The sequence below is a fragment of the Meriones unguiculatus genome, chromosome 15, assembly GCF_030254825.1.
Source record: "Meriones unguiculatus strain TT.TT164.6M chromosome 15, Bangor_MerUng_6.1, whole genome shotgun sequence".
NCBI classification, from domain to species: domain Eukaryota; kingdom Metazoa; phylum Chordata; class Mammalia; order Rodentia; family Muridae; genus Meriones; species Meriones unguiculatus.
The window spans coordinates 75,845,994-75,857,234 of record NC_083362.1 but is presented as its reverse complement, the minus strand read 5'-3'; the positions used below and the strand labels follow the sequence as shown (position 1 = coordinate 75,857,234).

Genomic DNA, 11,241 nt, shown 5'->3' with positions numbered 1-11,241 from the left:
CTTTGATGGCTATTGTCTCACACACACACACACACACACACACACACACACACACGAATGAATACAGCTTCCTGAATCCAGTTAGTATTGCTTGTATGTACATGATTTCAGGGCTGACCACTTGAGATTGGATAAACAATTAAGAGGTTCTGTTGATATGACCCTTTATATAAAAAATGTTTTATGCATTATCAGTGTGTGGAAAGGATGCTCTATATTTACCAGGAATGACAATGACTAAAGTATGGAGCGAGTATGTGGTTGTGAGCTCACACAGTAGTTGGGGAAGTGAAGGTGGCCTCCAAGTGTGTATGTTCAAGTACTTGTCTTGCCTATGGGCTTTTGTGAACATCCACTTGCTCTAATGTAAGTTCATGAGACCTATTAGCTGAATATTCCTACTCTACTCTGTAATTTGGGAACTCCTGCTTGTGTGCAGCTCTATCTTCTAAGGAAACAGCATCCCCTGCCTTAATTCACGTAAGTTGGAGTTCAAAGCCTCCACTAGCAGGGCAGTGTTCAGCCCTGTGAGCAGAGGGTGGAACTGATGTCTTCATGGCTTAGGTCCCAACTCTGACATCTATCAAGAGTTTTATGTTGTAAGTACCCAAGCACAGGGGATTCCACCTGCCCACTGTAATCCAGAATCCCCTGTGAGGCTAGAAAGTGTGAGAGATGACAGTCAAGAGACCAAATAGATGATGGAGAATGATGGACAGTCAGATAGATGGAGAGACTGACAGAAAACCAAGGAACGATAGGATCCGCCCGCTGTGAGTATCCTCAGAAGGACATGCCAAGTGCTGCTGGTTTCACAACCACATTTCAAGCTTTTATTCCCCTCTTTTTCACTGTTATTTAGCAGACTACTTATCTTTGTAAACTGTATTTTTCAACCCCCCTCCCAAATGTTGGCAAAAAAATGTAGGCCAGATGGGGGGGTTCATAACTGCCAGCCAGATGCAGGCTTTCTCCAAGGCCACGTCCTTTCCTGTCCTTTTATCTCCCTTCCTTCCCTCCCTCCTTCCCTCCTCCCTTCTTTCTTCCCTCCTTCCTTGCTTTCTCTTCCTTCTTCATTCCTTCCTCCTTTCTTTCTTTCTTTCTTTCTTTCTTTCTTTCTTTCTTTCTTTCTTTCTTTCTCTTTCTTTCTCTTTCCTTCCTTCCTTCTGTCTTTCTTTCTAATGGAGGGAACCTAAAATGACAGATGACAAGTGACCTGGAGTCATCCAGGCCACATGACTAAGCTGCACTCGGCCAGGCCTGGCTGTGGCTGGTCACAGCTTAGTGGCTGCCTTCTACTTGCTCCCCAGTCAACAGAGCCCTCCTCTGTCGCCACTAGTTCCCAAGGGTAGTATGCGTACGGTGTTTGTCCCCTTGTCCTTGCCATGTCTGCTGGCCTACCTGTGCCCTTCCCCCACATTGGGGTCTTTCAGACTGCCTCTCTGGAGCTGTTCTTCCCTCTTATGTCATGGTCCTCTAAAGTTAGGTCCAAGGACCACTTCCTCCTCAAAGCCTTCCTCAGTGCCTACTGGTTTTCTGGTTTGTCCCGAGATTGTCACTTGGTGTTAGAAGCTTTGTTTTTGTTTGTTTGCTTGTTTTTTAAATGAGAAACACACAACTGTGAGCCAGAGTCTCCTCTCCCAGCTGGTTTTCCTTGCCGTCAAGTTCTGAGATAAAGTGAAGCTAGAGTGCTCTTCCTGGAGGGTGGGCAGGGTCCTCCGGAGCAGCTGCAAAGCTGCTTGAATGTCAGGAGACCTTCACTGAGGTAGCTGAGGGGCTGATGTTTGCGAGGAGACGAGGAGGGAGGGGCTGGAGCAGGAGCTATTCCCCAAATCTCGGTGGCATTGATACCTGGTGCCTGACTGGCCACTACAGCAGCTACCAGACCTAGAATAAATGGCTTCGTGGCTCCTGTCTAGCACCTCCCTTGCTCTTGCTGATAGAAGCTGGCAAGGTGTGTTTTAGTGGCAAAGATATCCCCTTTTCCCAGAGCTACCCAGCTGTTTTGCCCAAGGTTAGGCTATCACATTATGGTTGTTCTCTACCCAGCCAGGGGCCTGAACAGAGTGGGTGACCCCAGTCCCTCTGCCATTTGCCCTCTGCTGAAGGGGAGCTTCAAGGCTCCCTAACACTCAGGGATAAAGGCAAGTGCTGCTCCCCTGATGATAAAGTGCAGCCAGAAAGCAGGGGACAAGTGGGTCTATGTGTGGACACTCCTACCTTCCATACTGTCCCAGCACCCAGCACAGACATCCCTGCCAGCCACATTTGCATTTTAGTTTCATAGGTGGTGGGCAGCTGGCTTGGTGGGAAATGCTCCCTGGGGGAGCCATTTAAATTGTGCAGAGCAAATCCCTGAAAACCCCTTCATTGACTAGAATCTAAGTATAGAGTGGCAGCTGCAGCTATTTCTCAGGTATGTCCTGAGGTGAAGGGAGGTTAGGGAGGAGGACGGGTTGAGAAGCCAGGGCTAGTTGGAGCCTGCTTCTGGGGGACAGGGAAGCCTGGGGCCCCAGCCTCAGAGCAGGCTTGGAGACAGAGCGAAGCCTCTTCTGAAGAGTTGAGGGTGAGCAGCTGTCCCTGCTCTTCCCAGACAGGACGCCGAGGCCTCCAGGGGCTCCGCCAGCAGGCACGGGAACAGAGGCTGACCGTTCATTCCTTTCCCCACTTGGCAGGGAGTGGCCCCAGTGTGGAAAAAACATTCAGACTTCTGCTTGGAGTTTTGCAGCCAGCCTTCTGCTAATGGCAGAGCAATGGAAAATTCATAAGGAGCTCAGGAGCCCCGTCTGCCTGTGTTCCCAGGGAGAAAACCCTGGCATTTATTTAATCCTTTCAGACTAATCCAGGCAGTATTTCCCCAGTGGCTTCATTTGCATATGCACTAATTGGATTATCTTTACCTAGTTGTGATTATTCATTAGCCAAGTGAATAATTTTACAGCTCAAAGCACCTAAACGCAGGCACCCACGCCAGATGCCAGCATCTGCCTAATTGAGGGCTGTTTTATTTATGTACACTTGATGGGGTGGTCTTGTTTACAAAGTCATCTTCATTGTTTCAATTGAGTGACAAGGCAATCAGAGAGAAGAGAGAGGTCCTGGAGCAAGGAGCTCTGCACGATCACTGGGAAGGTCGGCAGGTCTTTTTCAGGGTCTTGGTGAGGTCTGAGAACACACTAACTGTCCATACACAAGCATTCAGTACACGCTCAACTCTTTTCGTCATTTCAGGGTCAAGGGTATGTAGACTCCGAGCTTAGCAATTGTGGTCCCCATGGCAATTCTGTGGAGCTGGATCTCACCACATTCCGAATAAAGAGAAGGAAGTGATTTCCCCTGTATCTCAAGGCCAGTAAACAGGTAAGCTGGGATTTGTATTCCTACAATGTCTGGCGATGACCTGGAGTTGCTCTGGAGTTGAATCTTTGTTTCTTTGGGAGTGCAAAGAGTTTATCAAGGCTGTCCTACAACCAGCAAAAAGGAGACAATGGGAGGGCCGTAGGGTGTCTGGGACAACAGGGAGGACAAGCAAGAACAAGGCAATTTGAGAATGAAGCAAGTCTCTACTGCAGACAGCTGCGGGGAAGGAGGTGAGCTGGGGGCCGAGGAGGTAAGAAATCCTCCCGTCCCCTTCAGTGTCAGCAGAGCTCTGTGAAGAGGGCGCACAAGCTTGTACAGATCAGAATGGGTGACTGGGCCAAGGCTGGACCCAGTGTGTCAGAACTGGAGCTATTTCTAGAGTTGTTCTTGATATATTAGGGAAGGGGTATGGAAACTTCCAGAAGGCAAATGCCTTACCCAATGTGATGGCTTCTGAGCTATTTTCCTTGGCAGACTGTACTTCGTGGTTGCTCCAAACTCCCCATCATTCATTCCTGACAATTCAAACAGGGCACCAAGTATAGAAGTGGCATTGAGCGCAGGCTGCCAGGGATCCATGCAAAAGCTGTTTCCACAGAAACAGACCTGTTACCATGGAAACCACATGAGGTCACTTGGGACAGAAACAACTGCTTCGTATTATTGGTTCCAGAATAAAATGTCTTTTTGATAAATTCTGTCATTTTTTTTTAAATAAAAAGATTCTGTTTCCATCCTAAAAATAAAAATCTACAAATTTATTATTAGTCTGTGTTCCCGGAACCCAGGTGATCAGTTTTGCATGGTGAAAGCCTTTACCTGCTGGGCCAACTCGCCAGCCTGATTTCGTTTTTATATTCACAGGTAAATTTTATACATTCTTACCACCTGTGCACCTGGCCGAGCCTCTCAAAGCAGGCTGCTAGCCATCTCACCACAGACGGAACAAAACCACCGAGCACCCAAGAAGGTGAGAGCCAGGAGTCTCGGCTGAAAACTCCAGTGACACTTGGTAAGAAGGAGCCCTGAGCATTTGACTCTGAGAATTTGCGTCCCACGGTTGCAAAACTGTCCTCGCATCTTTTCTCAGAGACATTTCTTACGTTCCTCAGAGGGACTTAGAGACAAAACTATCTTTAACAATAATTTTACTATTAAGTAAATAAATCTTTCGTGGGAGACACTGTGAGAAAAGACGATACAAAAGAAAGATAAAGCTGGTCTAACCTCCATAATCTGTGGTTAGCTCGAGGTGTCATCTTGATACCCTTCTTTTAACTTTTCATTCAGTCATTTCTCTGCTTTTGTTTTTTCTTATGATTAGGATGAATATTTCTGTTATTTTTAGTTTATAGTTTCAAATAAGAGTGCAGTAGTATAACTCGATATAATGAAGTGTTACTGTATGGCTTTAAAATTTCAAGTAAATTACATGTATGTGTGTGTGCCTGACTGCTACGTGAATGAAGTGCCCACGGGTCCTCTGGACCTGGAGTCCCAGGAGGTTCTGTGAGCCACCCAGTGTGGGTGCTAGGACCCAAACCCAGGTCCCCCGTGAGAGCAGTAGGTGCTCTTAACCACTGAGCATTCTTTCCACCGCTGTATGATGGCTTTAACGAAACTTGTTCCTGAGAGACGGTCCTGGAAGGGCCGGGATGGCAGTGTTGTGAGGTGGTGGGACCTGGACCTTAGATCACGGGCATGTTGCTTTCAGAAGAGATTGCTGTGGTTCTCGTGGGGCCAGGCGAGTTCCCTAGTGTGCAGTTGTCACAGGAGAAGCCCTGCTTCCTGTTGCACACTTGCCACCTGCCCACACAACCCCACCACTATGACACCATCTGTCCTGAGGTCATCGCCCGAGTCATGTTGATCGGGACTGTGCCCCGAACACTCATGTCTACGAGCTAAGTAAACCTCTTTTTAATATAAAGTTAAATGCCCCGGATACTCCATTCTAGCAGCAGATAACGGTTTAACACTTTGTATTACAATACTCAAACATGTGTGTGCTCTGTCACGTGACCTTCGCAGAGACCTCTCTTTTTATGACTTCAGATCGGATACAGCCCTTCACCTAACACAGACATCAGGGTTTTCTATATATCCACATGTGGATGGACATGGAAATGTATTTTGCCTTAACCCCAAGTTGGAAATATTTTCTCCAGCCTAGAGATGGGCCCTGCTGCATGGTTCATATCATGGCAGCTGGAATGCCAACATGAGCCCTCTGGTGGTTTGTTTGTTTATTAATTTTTATTATACTTATTTATTTATTGTGTGTGGGTGGGTGTGCAGGCTGTGTGGAGACTCTCTTGTGGACATCAAGAACAGCTTGCGGCAGTCTGGTTCACTTATTTTACAATCGTTTCAAAAAAATTCTCCCGTTTTTTCACTCTATCGTGTGGTGATGAACAGCTCCACCCGCAGGACTGACAGTCTTTGAGAAGAATTTTCTAGAACCCCTTTGGCTGCACAGAAATACATGGGACAGATCACCCTGTCAGAAACCTGAACCAAGTTGTTTTTCCTGGCAGTTCTGTCGGCCTCTCTGCATCTTTGCAGCAAGGAAGCTTCATCAAGCTTTTTTTTTTTTTTTTAACTTGGTGTGTTTGGAATGATGATTTCAATTACATTAAAGTCTAATTTGTTTTGGTAATTTAAGCATGCTTCTGACATATTTATTCACTCCAGTCCTTTTTCTTTTGCACACCCGGAGTCCTCTTGCCACTTTTCTGACTTATGTTCACTAAGGAAAGATGGGTTCACTGTAATTTGATATTTATAAAAGAAAATTGCTGCCAACCACTGACAACAGAATTTCACTCTTACTTTCTTAAGTCTACTTCTCTTTCTCCTTCTGTCTTTTAATTTCTAAGAAAATCTGAGCATGTTTGCCACACAGCTTTAGAATATTTTTCATATGTGTTTAGTTTTATAGTATTGTACAGGTATTCTGTTTGCATGTCTGTGAACCATGTGCATGCTGTGCTAATGTAGGCCAGGGGACAGCTTTGCTGATGTCTTTTAGTTATTACATTCTGAAAGTACCTTCTCACTGTGCTTCTCACTGAGTCTCCGATGTCAGGAGACTCAGTCTTGGTAAAAGGATGAGGCTGGGTTCTGTTTTCCTTCTGGTCCTTTCAATCCTGATATGGAGTAAAGCAAACTCATCAAACTACTCATCGTGAAGCACACCCTTGTCATCTGTCACTCTTCCCATGGTGGAAGCATCTAGGTGATGGTCTTTCTTTGGGTAGGCTGCTCATTCCCAGCTCTGTCTGCTTGCCAAACTGCATATAATTTTTGTACTGATTTTTGCATGAGTTACTATGATTGATGGCCAGTTTTTATTGGCAACTTGACACAATCTAGAATCACTTAGGAAGGCAGTTTCAATAAGGGATTGTCTAGGTTAGCTTGTGAGCGTGTTTGAGGGAGGCCATCTTGGTTACTTAGAGGTGAGAAGAACCTGCCTACTGTGGGTGGCCCTATTCTCTAGGCAGGGGATTCTGGAATGTCTAAGAACGGAGAAAGCAGGTAGAGCAAAAGCAAAGGTACGTCCATTGCTCTCTTCCTGATTGTGGATGTGATGTGGCCAAGTCCTCCAAGCTCCTGTCATTACGGACTGTAACGGAACTGTGAGCTGAAATAAATTCTTTTCTGTCATTACGGACTGTAACAGAACTGTGAGCTGAAATAAATTCTTTCCCTTAGGTTGCTTTCATTAGCTATTTTATCACAGCAACAGGAAAGGAAGCTAAGAAAGTTGTTAGGATGAGTTTAGAACTTGTATGCGTCCCTGGTAGCATGCTTTGCCCATCTATTTTAAGCTTCCCATTCCCTTCCTTTCTGTTTACCTGGGAAACAAATGCTCAGGAGTAGTGTTAGCTTACAGCCACAGAAGCTGTGCTCTGGGATCCAAGGTGAAGCCATATGTAGGAAAATCACTGAGGGGACAGTGGGGACTCAGGACCAGCTCTGGAGTGGACTTGACAGTCACCTCTTCTTTAAAGGCTGTAGAGCTTTGGCAAGCATCCTAACCTTTCATTGGTGTATGTACTGATCTGCAACAGCCAGTGGAAGGGCACAAAGCTGCCTTGGTTCTCTTTGGCTTAAAAATCCCAGGATGCTGCACCCAAGAGGACACCTAGGTAGGGTGGGTGGGTGAGCTCAGCAGTGTGTGGAGGCTGTGGGGTCTGGTAGCTCATCCCTCCGTGAGTCAGCGCTGAGTTAGTAGCCAAAATCAGTAGCTGCATGAGCTGGTGTAAGAGTCTGCTCGCTGCTGCTGAAGGACACTGGGTGACTCCCCTGGTCTGCTGGGCACCTCCCGCCCATACTCAGTGTGGGTGAGGTTCTGCAGTCATTCTTCTAGGCAAGGTTCTGAAGCTCAGGGTCTGTTGGCCACAACAGCTTTATTTGTTCAGTGAATGGGGGAGGCAGGGCATGGGGCTTTTGCTGTATTGAGAAGTTAGTTAGAAGGTTTAAACTCTGGTTTGGAAGCTTTGTGTTCGTGTGTGTGTTGTTGTCATTGCCGCCACACTGGGAATCAAACTCAAGTTCCGGGGAGTGTTAGGCAAAAGCTCTGCCCCTGAGCCATGTGCACCCCAATCCCTGTGTTTCCTCTTCAAGCTGACCAAGCCACGCTCAAGCTCAGCCACACTGAGTTCTCCTTTCTCCAGGCTTCATGACATTTTCCTGTGTTCCAACCTGCGCACCCTGCCAACCTCCAGTATCACTCATACTGTTTTTATTGTAGTAAAGAGAGGAATTAATTATTTCTCAAGTTCTCCTTAATGCCCTGTAATGACACATTTCTTTTTCAAAAGAGAGAACACTGGTTTCCAAGAAGAAAAATGAGCAGCTGTATAAAAACCAAACCAATTGATGTGTGAAGTGAAATAACTCTGAGTGCTTGTTTCCCACCCCCCAAAAACCCAGTTTGTGTTCAGAAAACCTCCAACTAGAACAGTAGTAGTTTGTTCTACTAAACAGTAAACATTTATGAGCATTGAAAACTCTAGTGGAGAATATGACACACTGTAAAAAGAGTGCTCCAGCGGGCCTGTCCTAGTTGCTTTTCTGTTGCTGCGATAAAATACCCTGAGGAACAGTCCATCATGGAGACAGGGCGTGGCGGCAGGAGCAGGGGCCGGCCAGTCATACCTCATCACACTCAAACAGCAGAGAGTGAAGTTACAAGCGGAGCTGGAGCACAAGGCCCAAGCCCAGTGACACACTGCCTCCTGGAGGCTCCACCTCTGTGGGTCCCCATCCTTCTCAACAGTGCCAACAGCTGGCCGAACAAGGACTGGAGCACACAAACCCGTGGGGGACATTCCACACTGAAACTACACTTGAGCGCGCGCACATACACGCACATACACACACACACACACACACACACACACACACACACACACAGAGCCATTAAGATAAATTCAGCAAGTGAGGACAGCCACCCAGATATAAGGTCGTTTATGAACGTATCTCAGCAGCGCCCTGGAAGCTGGATGCTCTGCACACATGTTCTAGAAGTGAGTTTGGTTGGCTACAGACATGATGAAGAGCATTTAGGGAAAGTTAGGATAAAGGCTACTCACTTGCAGTGCAGTCTCCTTATGAGTAAGAAAAGTCTGGATACTTCCCAGGTATCAGTGCGAATCTTTGGGAACTTTTCAGTCTGTTGTACAAGAAGATATCCCAGGGTTTGAGAAATCACCTAGTTTTTAAAAGCTGAGAAAAAGTGTAAGGTTTAATGTATTGGGTCGAAGTGAGCACATATGGCCACAGCTGGGCCCCTTTCATAGTGTGCTACTTGCTCTCAAGGCTGACTCCACACAGCCCAAGATGCTCAAACCAAGTGACAGTGCCTGCTAGCATAAAGGGCTTGGACTAGGTACAGCAGCATTCCCAGAATACCCCGTGTGCTAAACAGAGAGCATGGCTGTGAGACGAGTCAGTAAACCTGGCATGGTCCTGCTCTGAGCCTTCCATCTCTCTGCATTGGGACCATGCGCTTGGGTGTGGAGGGTTGTGTGCTGTGCTGTGGTTGAATAGGAATGGCCCCCAGAGATCCGGGTGTTTGACTGCTTGGTCTGTTGAGTGGTGCTCTTTGGAGGCGTGGCCCTGCTGGAGTAGGTGTGGCTTATTGGAGGAAGTGTTGCTGTGGGCGGGCTCTGAGGTCTCAGAAGCTCAAGCCAGCTCTGTTGGCTGCCTGCAGATCCAGATGCAGAACTCAGCTCCTTCTCCAGCACCACGTCTGCCTGGGTGCCGCCATGCTCCCTGCCATGATGACAATGGACTAAACCTCTGAACTGTAAGCCGGCCCGATTAAATGTTTTCTTATAAAAGTTACTGTGGTCATAGTGTCTCTTCACAGCAGTGAGGCCCTAAGACAACTGGGAAGGCACTAGCTTCAACACAGTATCAAGACGCTGCTCTAAATCGACACAATGACACCTCACCAGGAAACAGTCCTATCCTCTTGTAGCAGTTTTGGAATCAAGACTCAGTGTTTCAGGAACTTCAGCAAAATTAAACTCATGCTACTTCCCCGCCCCCCCACCCCCCCAGGCAAAAGTGACAACTTGCTACAGGAGCTTATGATTCAATTCAGACATTGTGAACTGGCCCATTCTCCTTCACTTCACCCGAATGTCAACTCAGGTGAGTTGGAGTTGGAGTCAGGAGAATCAGTAGGAGTGGGAAGGGAAATCCAAGAGCATCTTCAGACATCAGACTTGGTTAAAATGGCTCAACCCTGGGCTGTTTGGTTTCCCATGTGTGCAAGGTCAGGAATGAGAACTTCAAGGTGATTGAGCCATCATCCTGCTCATCATCAAACACACACAGATGCCCTCTAGAGCAGGGTTCTCAGCCGTCCTAATGTTGCAACTCTTTAATACAGTTTCTCATGTTGTGGTGATCCCAACCAGGACATGATCTTGATGCCTCATAACTGTAATTTTGCCACTGCTGTGAATGGTAGTGCATCGATATTTGACATGTGACCCCTAGAGGGGTCGTGCCCTGCAGGTTGAGAGCTGCTGCTCTAGAGTCATGAAGGCTCACGTTGTAGTGTGGAAGGAATGCTAGCACGTGCTCGACCACCCACTGCGGGGAAGCTGAGCCCGTATAGAATAGACTTGACATTTGTGAGAAGCAATACTAAATACGGACCCCCTTTGCTAGCATTTTAGTAATAGAAAACCATGCTTTTGACTCTGCTGATTTTCGTTTCCTTGTTTGTTCAACCTGATGCAAGTTAGTGTCTGCAGAGAGAGAAGCTTAACTGAGAAAAAGCCTACAATCAGATTGGCCTGTCGACAAGCCTGTAAGGTAGCATCTTGATTGATGATTGATGTGGGACACCCTAGCTCATTGTGGGTGGTCCCACCCCTGGGCAAGGTGGCCCATGTGGTATAAGAAAGCAGGCAGAGCCAGCCAGCAAACAGCACCCCATCATGACCTCTGCTTCATTTCCCGCCTCCAGGTTTCTGCCTTGAGCTCCTTCTCTTCATGATAGATTATAAGGTGTAAACTGAAATAATCCCTTTCTTCCAGAAGTTGTTTTTGGACATTTTGTGTTTCTTAGAACAATAGGAATCAACTGAAGATAGACTTCAATTCAAAGGTTATTGCATTTCAGATAAATAACTGTTAAAATAATACTTATCTTTTCCATTTCTATATTCCAATTTTGAATAAAAAATAATATTTAATATCAGATGCATCTTGGTTTAGTAAAGTTAAAGTTTTGAAATCTCTTCCCTAGAAATGGCCTTTTGGGGCTGGAGAGATAGCTCAGTGGTTAAGAGCACTGTCTGCTATTCCAGAGGTCCTGAGTTCAATTCCCAGCAACCACATGGCACGGTGGCT

The 11,241-nt window shown here is 46.6% G+C and overlaps 1 long non-coding RNA gene across 2 annotated transcripts in view; it reads left to right on the top strand.

Annotated features, from left to right (window-relative positions):
• The first annotated feature begins 2,763 nt into the window (after positions 1-2,763).
• The window catches only part of LOC132647998 (uncharacterized), a 47,122-nt gene continuing 38,644 nt past the window's right edge, over positions 2,764-11,241 (top strand). The window contains exons 1-4 of one of the 2 annotated variants that reach the window (XR_009586323.1): positions 2,764-3,132; positions 3,232-3,360; positions 4,225-4,372; positions 5,779-5,908. This is a non-coding gene — a long non-coding RNA (uncharacterized LOC132647998). Of the gene's footprint in view, positions 3,133-3,231; positions 3,361-4,224; positions 4,373-5,778; positions 5,909-11,241 lie in introns of those variants that run through there. The other variant, XR_009586322.1, reaches the window with a different exon arrangement.